This window comes from Trachurus trachurus (assembly GCF_905171665.1).
Source record: "Trachurus trachurus genome assembly, chromosome: 21".
NCBI classification, from domain to species: domain Eukaryota; kingdom Metazoa; phylum Chordata; class Actinopteri; order Carangiformes; family Carangidae; genus Trachurus; species Trachurus trachurus.
Genome location: NC_139899.1, coordinates 8,361,393 through 8,372,397, shown reverse-complemented (window position 1 = coordinate 8,372,397; position 11,005 = coordinate 8,361,393).

Here is an 11,005-nt window from a genome sequence, read left to right as displayed (position 1 = left end):
GTCTACATTCATGGACAGAGTGTGGTACAGTCATTTGGATTTTTGCACTTCAGAGTGATGAAAAACATCAAAACACCTAAGTAAGCCAGTTTCAGTTTGGTCTATACTATATTGTAAACACAGCAGCAAAATGTCACATTTTGATTCTGGGGCCCACATCAAAAGTCTTTAATACCATAGCGATGATACAGTGACCCATCTTGAAGTAGAAGGGATGGATGATAAGATCAGAGTTGGAGAGATAAAAGCATACTTATCATGAATTTAAATCAGTTTAATTTAAGGGCAGGGAAACAGGCCTTACTGCATGTGTCCACAGACAACATAGTCCAACAATCCGAGAAAGGGGAGTCTCAGGAATAATCATTTAATTGTATTTATCAGCTTTGAAAGCACTAGGCCTAGCACTCTGTATGCAGCACATAGTGTGTGCACATGGAGCATTTCACTTTTTAATACTGAATGCAAAGCTCTTTTTTCAGGTTCACATCAGTTTGATTGCTGTGTTTCTATTCTTAGTGCATGTTTGGCTTCAGAATGAATGGCACTGAATACCTGCTCTGTGTCTTTGTCCTATCTGATATGTTCCTTGGGAATGAATAGCCCTCTGCATGAATATCTCCTTAGACAATGGCTGTGACAGTCCTCCTCTTCCAATCTACAATACTGCTCTAATTAAGAAGATCTTAAAATACCACCGATATTATTCCTGACAAGTATTCAATGGCTTCAGTGATGAAGAATGATAGAGAAGGAATTTATGAGCAGGAAGAAAAAAAAGTGACAAGACGAGCCCCTGTGACCTTATCAGAACATGGTCATGTCAGGAGAAAAATGGAGTCTGACAACGGTCATGCTCTTATTTTTCTCTCAGTGACTTGGAAATCAAGTCATCATACTGAACAAAGGAGTTGATGGCAGCGACCAGAGATTTCAGTTTTATCCAATTTGATTGAATCAAAGTAATAACATATATGCTAATATCCAAATGTTGAGAAGATGGGCACAGAAAATAGGCATTAGTTGGTCCGATTATCTACAGATCCTTTATTCACAAGAGTTTCTCATCCATCTGGAGCAGTAAATGGGTATTTTGTGAAGTGCTGGCACTTATAGTTTTAGTCACATAAGTTTACTTCACTTGCCTCCATTTAAATGTCAGTTATTTTGAGATAACTGGGATACCTGTTATTGTCATCTTTTTACATTTCTGTAAATAATAATGAATAAAATACTAGTACTAAAACAACAAACAACTGTAGATATGATAACAGCCAAGTATCATGATGAGTCTAATCCCATCCTAATAAAATGCCAATAATTCTGTAGACTGTCATCAGTTTCTTTTACTGAATCACCTTGAATCTCCTTGCCAAACTAATCACAGTGATTGTCAGGAAATGTATGGAATATTTCATGAAAATTATGCAAAGTGTAAAATTAGAATCTCCTTCCACTTCGAATATTTTGTCTCCATCGTCGAAGGTGTCCTCTATCTCCTACATCTGAATTTGATGTAGCTCACACTTGTTAAATATGCACACCTCTCATGTATTGCCTGTGTTAATCAAACACGTGACATAATTATCTTAATCAATTTATAGGTTCAAAATGAACTGATAAGAGAATTTGTTGTATGGTTTAGCAAGAATAGAGTCACATGTCATAGTGCCTCATGTCTATTCTCTTATCTTCAATTTGAGGTTATTCTACAGCCACAGTTGTCTAGAATTTCTGTGTTATGCAGTAATAAGACATTCCCAGACCAGCTGCACATTGACAGTTCACATTCAGGTTGCTTTTAAACTGTTATATACTGTAATATGTATATATATATATATGTAATATGTATTTTGTGTATGAATTTTTAGCACAGTGCCTCTCTCTCACTGTGCCGATATTAAAATGTGCAGCTCCACTGAGCCTGCACTCTGGACCGGGGCTCTTACACTAAGATATAATCACTAAGAAAGGTTTTAGTACCATTTCCCCCGTTATGTGCTTAACCCTCCCTAAAATGACAAGAAATTTTGTCTCCTTCAGGGAGCTGGTTAGATTCAGATAACTGAGCTCTTCAGCAGACATTCACACATATAATAGGATTTCCTACACTGTTACGTATTGTACTTTGTAAAATATAACTGGTAAAAGGCCTCAAAACTGCTTTTAGCTTATATAATTACATTATGATGTTACCTTTTTTATATAATAACACCCCATGATACTGCCAGAAAACCAACACTTATTCAAAAAAAATGACAATACAAAACTACATTTGTGTGATGAACCAAAAGTGTCCAGTGTTACAAAACGAGAGTTTAACACCAGAGTTGGCAGAAAATTAACTGTGAGGAGACTGCAAGAGGGTTTGAGTGTAATGAAACTCCAAACAAAATTAAATTACACTTGTTTCCATTTCGCTCTTCTTCATTAAGTGGTTTCCTTGTTTTCCTTCCCAACAATCTTTGAGCCCTTTCACGATTTTGACAGGGCTGATTATACAGCATGAAGCAGATGCTCTGTTGCCAAGATGTCCATTGACAATTATTGCTATTCTTCATAGCTCATTTCCCATGGAGCAGTGAGAGAAATTGCACACTAGCTCCATGTTATTAATAGTGCCGCTTGGTATGGAAATGAGACACTAATTTATCCAAAATGCACATTTTTTTCTCCCTGGTTTGATTATCAAATGAACTATGACATTCTTGAGAAATTGAATCATGGTTATTAGTTTTAAGATGAACACATTTCAACCACATTCTTCCACATTTCACTTGATTAAAGAGAACAAACCTAATGTGATAATTTCTCCATGATTCTTTGTGCACTTGACAGACTGATATTATATTGATATATTGAATTAGTTGTGTATGCTGCTGAATGTTGTTCCAGTGGCAGAATACAACTACATCTGGCTAGTGATTCTCTCAAGGAAAAGTGATAGCAGTGGTGCAAATGAACAGCTCACAAACAAACCGAAAAAGTAGTTTGACAGTTTTGAAACAATGTTGTAAGATTTTCAGTGAAAATGTAGTGACTGTGGTTATTTTTGTCCATATAACAAAGGTTGTGTGGTAGTTAGAAACTCTAAAACTAAATTAGATATGATGTCAATGCAAAATCTAAACATCAATCATCCTCTTTAAATGAAAAACTGTCCATTTTTATGATTACCAGTATAGTTTTCACAACTATTTTTGAAATCAGGTACATTTATATTTACTGTCAGTTGTAATAATGTTACCATCACAATTTGTGGTAATACCTGAAACCTAAGAATATAGTCTTATGGATAATAGCGCGAATGAACAGTTTTAATATATGTGAATTTAATACACCCTAAACAACATCCCACATTAGGTTAACCTACAGTGTATTAACAGTTAACATTAGAGTAAATGATGAGTCCTGATGAATGCTCAGTGCACTGCTTCTACTGCAGACAGTAATTTACCCCTTTTTTGGCTAAATTACAGATGGCTAAATTGCAGCTAATTCTGTTCCTTAATTTTACTGTAAGAGAACAAAATGTGAGACAAATGAAAGACCAATTTACTTGTAAATCATCTGCAATTAGTGAACAGGCAAGATATCAGGCACTTACACAACAACAGGCTTCACCTCTTGTTGTAGGGTAGGGACAGTGTAGTCTACTTGGGTTATGCAGTAGTCACTATTGGAGCATCACTGGTTATTGTCTGAATAAGACCCTTTACCAGTTTGAATGTAGCCTATGCCATGTCATGTCTGCCAAAGTATGAAACAAAGTACTATGTAAATGTGGTGTAATGTGTTGTTCCTCCTATTGTCTTGGTCTGTTTCATGTGTACACTAATTGTTGTTTGAACATTATCGATGTTCCGATTTAAAATATTTATATGTATACATTTAGATTTTTCACATTTACATTTACATTTACATTATAATCAATCATTTTCTGACAAAAAGCAAGATGTAGCTTTCACAGTCTTTAAATCCTGTTTTTCTTTCTTTTTTTAATATTAACTGTGGCAAAATGAGGTTGTTAAATCTGAGCAGACACTGTTGTACAGTTAGCGTTTCATATTTGTAAACAACATGCCGTCTGTCATGTCAGGAGTGAGGGTGATTGGGTGCGAGAGTTGAGGGAGGAATAAGACATCATGACTTGATGACGAGGCGTCTCATTTCCCAAGCAGGGAGCTCGTGATAACCTGTCGTTCTTCTCGTCTGCTACACCTGCACACTAACTGGCAGCTGGGACCGGCTTCTTCCTCACAAGCTCCTGTCTTCTCTGCCCTTTCATCTCCTTGCTCCACAAAAGAGAGTTTAGAAGTCTTTTATCTATGCCTGGGGGTACAGTTCCTTGTCTGCCAAGAGAGGAATTCAACCAATTAAGCCTCTGCTACTATGCTTATGAAGCATGTATCACAGGAAGGGCTCTAGATGTTTTTTCAGTATTTCACTCTGCATAATTGGCAAACCACTTGTGAGTCACCAAGAACTTAAATAACAAAATTTAACACAACCTGTTGTTTTACTCAAATGTGGCCCCTGTTTTCTAGTCTCAAGGTTACAGTCTGCATTATCATAATAAAAAAAAGAAAAGTAAAAAAGCCAGATCCCTCTTGGAATTTGGGTTTGACAAAACTTCATTATTGAAAATAGGACAGATATTCTCCTATCTGACTTTATGCCTTTGTTGATCAGGCTGACAGGTGTAACATTACATAGAAAATCTTGCCATCACAAACAAGATGGAAGCCTGGTGGTTTAGAGCAACCCTGACCCCCGTGTTTTCCTGTTACTTGTCTAAAATCAGCACAATGAAGGTGAAATGCTATTCAAATCTTGCCTAAAGTAACATTTCATAGCTTCAAATATTCCTGTGTGGGATGGTACTTGAAATCCACTGAACTCTCTACACTCCACTCTCCTCTTGTATTCACTCCTTGTATATTGCATTTGCAAAGCACACTGTTGTGCACTGAAGAGATACCCAGCATGGATGCATTACTGAGAGACTGTCGGTGAGCAATTGCTGATCCTGGGGAGTGATAAAGAGAGCTGGGCTGTCTGAAACCTGAAAAAAAAAAGAAACTGGAGAGAAAGTCATGGAGCGCATAGACCAGGAAGGTCACCAGCTGCCAAAGAAGGGGCAGACCATGTCCAGAATGCCCTCGGCTTCTCCTCTATTTACTGACACTAATGACATTGGGAGCCTGCGGTGGAGGGGCGTATCAGTAGAAGGAAGAAGTGGCCTATGATTAGGACAAAGAAAAAAACTGCAGTCTGAGGAAAATGAACACTTGGCTGATTCAAAATCACGACACTGTGATCTTGGCCTCTACACATGAACTCCACAAGTGGATTGATTAGAAGATATGCAAACGCGATAATCCGCTGGCCATCCTCACTATCGCTACCTTTGCATATGGTCATTTTAAGGACACGCTTATCTCTGGCACCAGAATTTACCATGCTAATAGATTTCTTTCCTTACAACCCTTGAGAACCAGTCTTCTTTACAACTAAATTTGTCTCTAGGTCAAGTCACATTTACTTAATGGTACATCTAATCTGTTTAGCACAAATAAAGCATGATGACTTGGTGTCAGAAGCACCCAGTGTGTTTCATAACTTAGTACTTTTGAACAGGGTTGAACATTAATCATTTCTCCCCTTTCAGTCCTCTGTTTCTTTGGGATTTGGCAGACAATTGGATCTGATTTTGGATCTCTTTTCTTGTTCTGGCCACCAGATTTTCAGCAGTGTTTAGTCACTTATTTATGTGCAGGCTTCCCCCAATCACATTTCTAGGCAGGTGCATGGCTGCCCTCCACAAATTATGTCCAGGATAATTTCATATTGATTAATGCAGATGCGTTCCTCTTGGCTCTCATACCCTACCTGCAGTCTATTTGGTATAAATTACTGAAGCCATTTTGCTGCACAAAGCCAGCCCTCTCCAATAAGGTGCTGGCTCATGTGTCGACTGGGGCCCCCAAACTACCCCTCTGCCTGCAGGAACCACTAAAGCTTTTAATTGCCTTCTGTGCAAATGGTCCTTATGCACTTGATAAAGTATCTGGAAAGTCAGGCATCAGGCACGGGTTGGTAGCGGCTTCGGGGAGTCTGTGCACTTTCAGTATTTGCGAATGAGATAGAAGGAGTGTGTGTGAGATAGGGGGAGAGAGAAAGAGAGAGCAAGGCAAGTGTATAGATAGTGAGACTTAGTGACGGCTGGTTGGTGAATCCTAGCCATGATATTACAACCTTTATGAGCATGGTGTTAAAGTTACCCTTTATGAGCGCAGTCACCGCTCAGCAAAATACTTGAATGGCCCGGCTAGTGGCCTGCAGGATTATTTCCTTCTGTGTACATTCACTACAGTAGAGTGGCTGATAACCCAGGGTAAAGCGATAAACAATCAAAGTGCGGCTTCAGTGGAAATGATTGCATTCTGTACCCTGCCCCAGAGATGGGGGCCATTATTAACGTGGGTCCTGTCCTGACAATGCTATTTTCTGGAAGGTAATTGCAGATTCAGATCTCTGAGAGAGCCTGACTGAGAGTAAATGCCACCTCTTTAATTATGGTCTCCTCCACGTCTCCTCTATTGAGCGGCGGAGATGTCTATCGCTCCACGGGATCCTGGGGAAAATGACTCTAATGGGAAATGACCAGTGTCTGGGAAGCAGGCTCAGATTAGAAGCGACGTTTCTAATTGATGGCTAAAGAAATCCCTGGCCGGATGACTGGGAAAAGTCACTTTGGAGCAAATGTAATTGGAGTGATTGGAGTTCTAACAAGAATCTGTGGATAATCTCTACTGATTTAAGCTTGTGCTAACGCAGGCAACAAGCTCAACAACAGGCAGCCCAGACCAGACTATTGAAGAAATTCGCCAAAGTCAGAGTCATTTTGACAGCCCTTATGCTTCATACTGTATAGGGTCAAGGTGACATAAAAAAAAAAACCACACTTCACTGTGCTCTCTCAAGGTGACATGTAGGGTAGCTATAGTTGTAGCACATGAGACCACCGTGGAAATAATATTCCACATGTCTGGTAAATGCAATGTAATGTTTTAAAGATTGGTCCCTCATTACAGATTAATTACAGATGCACTGTGAGCCTATACAGCTCTTTAGATGGTTGGTGGTAAACTGTCTTAATGTTAGTGTTAACATAAACACAGATGTTGTTATTTCACACACACTGGTGTTGAAGACAGAGAAAATCTTTCAGATACCCCAACCACACAAGTCACTGTTTATTCAGCTTAATCTGTGGCACCAAAGTCAGCAATAGTCACATTAAAACACATTAACAGGAAAAATAGAAATCTAATATAAGACTATGTCCTTTGCTTTTACAATTATCTTAATTAAATATCTGTCACTCTGTGAGTTAATATGTATGTAATTTTGTGCATTTGTACAACTCAAAGGTAATTTCTATCCTAACACTCCTTTAAAACAAGGGTCTAATCAATTTTTATAATTTTAATACAAGTCAGTTTTATTGAATGCATCATGGTAAATCAATGTTAGCTAACCTAATTTATCTTTATTTAGTTATATCAGTCATAAAATGAGATCATTCTGTTCCCTGGCTGAGGTTTACTACACTGATCAGAGATTTATTTGAATGTACAACTAAGGGTCATTTGGCACAATATGTGATGTGTGTGTAAATATTTTTTTGAAAATATTTTCCAAAACCACAAACATGTCTGTGCATTTGTAAGAGCAGATATTGCAAACCCCTTTTTAGTGTTTAAAAGTTTACAAGAAGAAGCTACAGTAATGAGACCATGAAGAGGATGCAACATCGGTGGTTAGTGCCTATTAAGAGTGAGGTTTTCCCACTGATATATATAAGTCTATTAACAAAATAAGGTCAGAAAAATAGTTGAAACATTGCATTACAATGCAACTACAATTCATCCAGTGATAATTAAAGTGGAACATCATAAACTGATGCAATGTTAAAGCAGATATCAGCTTCACGGCCGTTTCGGCTAATGCTGCGTTCAAGGCAGGCTTTTGAAACCGTAAGTTACAGCTTCAAGTCACAACTACGACTTGGTAGCGTTCCAGGTAACCCGTAGCTCGTGTTTTTACCATCCTGTTGTCTGTGAAAGTTCCCTATAACGGCCACTCGTAACTTCCGACCCGTGAACTCGTACCAGATCGAACTGGTATGACTTCACAGGAAGGAAAAACACAAAGTACGAGTTTCTTTGAACGCACCATGAGTTAGCAGCCCCCGCCCTTGTCAGGCATCAATTGGTCCTCGTGCTACGTCACCACATTCACGCGCATCCCTTGGCTGCACACACAGCCCTTCATGCCGTTCTCTCTCCTCATTGGATAACACTTGTATCCCACAAGGAAAATTTTCTCCTCGGGTTACAGCAGAGCAGAGTGACGGAGAGACTCGTGTTTAGGCTGAAATACTTCATGTAAGTGATTGCTGACGGAAAATAGGACTATTTAGGACTTATATTAACAAAAACATTCCACTGATATCTGCTTTAAGCAGAAGTAATTTACTTAAAATTCAACTTTGAACACGTGAATGTAATTTTACAATCACACTTTTACAGCTGCTCTTGATCAACATACTGTAGTCCTGCAATACTGATTTTGCATTTAACATGAAATAAAAACAGTGGCAACACCAGTGAGGAATGACAATGTTTTAGAAAATAATGAAACAATCTGTCTCATGTGAAACAGGTGTAATTTAATTATTGTTTGAACTCATTCACAATTTCAACATGACATTTTACTTTTTTATTATCACAGTCTTGTATTAGGCATCTATTTATATATCTGCAGTAACACCTTGTGCAGCTACTGTTACTAGACCTTTAAGACTGTCTGCAGGCTGTTGTTTTGTGGATGTTCACCAGGTCTTGTATCCATCACTGCTTTCTGTCAGTGGTAACAAATCTGCTGCTCTTTTCCGACTGTCCGGTCATTAGTTGACATTCTGGTGCAGCGCAGCAGGATCTCTGAGGTTCTCCAACTGGTGCAAAATGTTGAAATGACAAAGTAATAACAACATCTGTCTTGTGTCCAGTGGTATTGACATAACATTACAGGTACCAAATTGTTTGTGTTGTGAGGTGTGTCTTGAAGATACCTCAAGCTTATGACTCGTACAGATCCAGTGTCAGGATTTCACGAGTTGAAGGCTGATGATGGTTGACAAGCAGACAAATAAATAATGGTCTGACAAATGACAAAAATTTGATCTGATAACTTGACTGGCTTAAAAGTAACCATTGTAAGATTCTTGTAAAAAAAAAAAAAAAAAAGTAATACAGTTGGGAAGAAACTCTCTACCCAGTTGAATAAATTGTTTATACAAATACATTTCTATTTTCCAACTGTGGAGTTCATCCTAACCCAGCTGTTTCCAACTTGGAGGTCAGGACTTTTCAAATGAAATCCGAGGCTGTGTCCACACTGACACTTTTATGTCTCCATGCCAGTGAGCAAAAGCCTGATTGTTTCCAGGTTGTTCACCTGTCGTTCCATTCTCATAGATGCAGTAACACTCAGGTATTTCTTCAAATTTGGTAAAAGAAAATTTCACTAGAACTCAAGTATGAGCTTATTAGATTTGGTGGTGAAAGGTCAAAGATCAAAATCACAGTGACTTATTATATAACTGAATGAACATGAATGCAACCTGTCGATTGTTTTTTTTGTTTTTTTCACCTACTTCACCTGCCCATGGTTTGGGAATTATAAGATTAACAAATACATCTTACCATATGATTAGGTGATACAGCAATGCTGTTCTAAACAAACTCATGGAACTAGCAAGCCAGAGACAACTGTCATTTTTATTTGAAGTAGCAAAAATTGACTGTTTCTGTCCTCAAATGAGAAAGCGGTTTATGTTTATGAAACTGAGGACCCATTATTTGAAAAACCACATTTAATTTTGAGAAGTAATCAAATCATATTCAAACAATGTACATAATTGTAATGAGGGAAAAAAATAACTAAAAGATGATGATAAATTGAAATAGGTCCCACTGAAAGATTGCCTTGTTGCAAGGGGTGAGTAAATGTCACCAACAGTGCACCCAGTGTGATAAACATGAGTGCCCTGTTTGCTGATATCCCCAGGATCTATATATGAGGTTATCTTAAAAGTTATCCCTCATTGCTGTGGTTGTGGATGTGGATGTGAGAAGTTGCTGAGTGTGGCTTTAATCAGTGGAAGCTGCCGCTGTGTGCGAAGGCTTCATTCATATCCAAAACTGAAATATATGAACTCTCCTTCTCATATATTTTGAAAATATTCTCAATTCTACCCTCTCTGAAAGGTCAACATTCCCATCTTACTCAATGAGTATTTACTGACCTTGTCACCTATTTTGTATTGCGTGTGGACAAATGAATTAAGATTCAAGGGCCCTGGTAATGGAAAAGTGTTTTAATTTCCCCCTGACATTAAGATGTTGTGCCTCATAGGCATTTGGTGGCACATTACTCGGTGCCTGCTCTCTAGCTCTGCCATTGCCCCCCATGTTCCACTTAAACACTTCAATCACAGCAAAAGATCAAAGGAGCTGTTAAACTAATCAAGTGGAGACACAAGAGATGAAACTCCCCCTGTATCCAGTGTTTTCCCCATTAGCACTCTCCCCCTCTTACTCCCCTCCTATAACCCTATTAACAAACACTGTAAATTCAAGGGGGAGGTTTGCTGGCTCAATTGTCTGCAACATATATAGAGCAAACAACGATTCTAAACAAATGGGCGTGTATTCTCTATGAGCAGCATTATTGAACAAGGAACGAGAATCATCCGCAGTGCCCAGGGAACAACAATTTCACCATCATCTCTGCACTTGACACATAATACCACATAGCACCTGTATAGTACTGCATAGAATGAAGTCACAGCTATTATTGGTGACAGCTCCATTAAGACCTGGGTGTGTTTTGTTCTGCAACAACCGGTCTGCAATTGCATCAGATCAAAAGAATG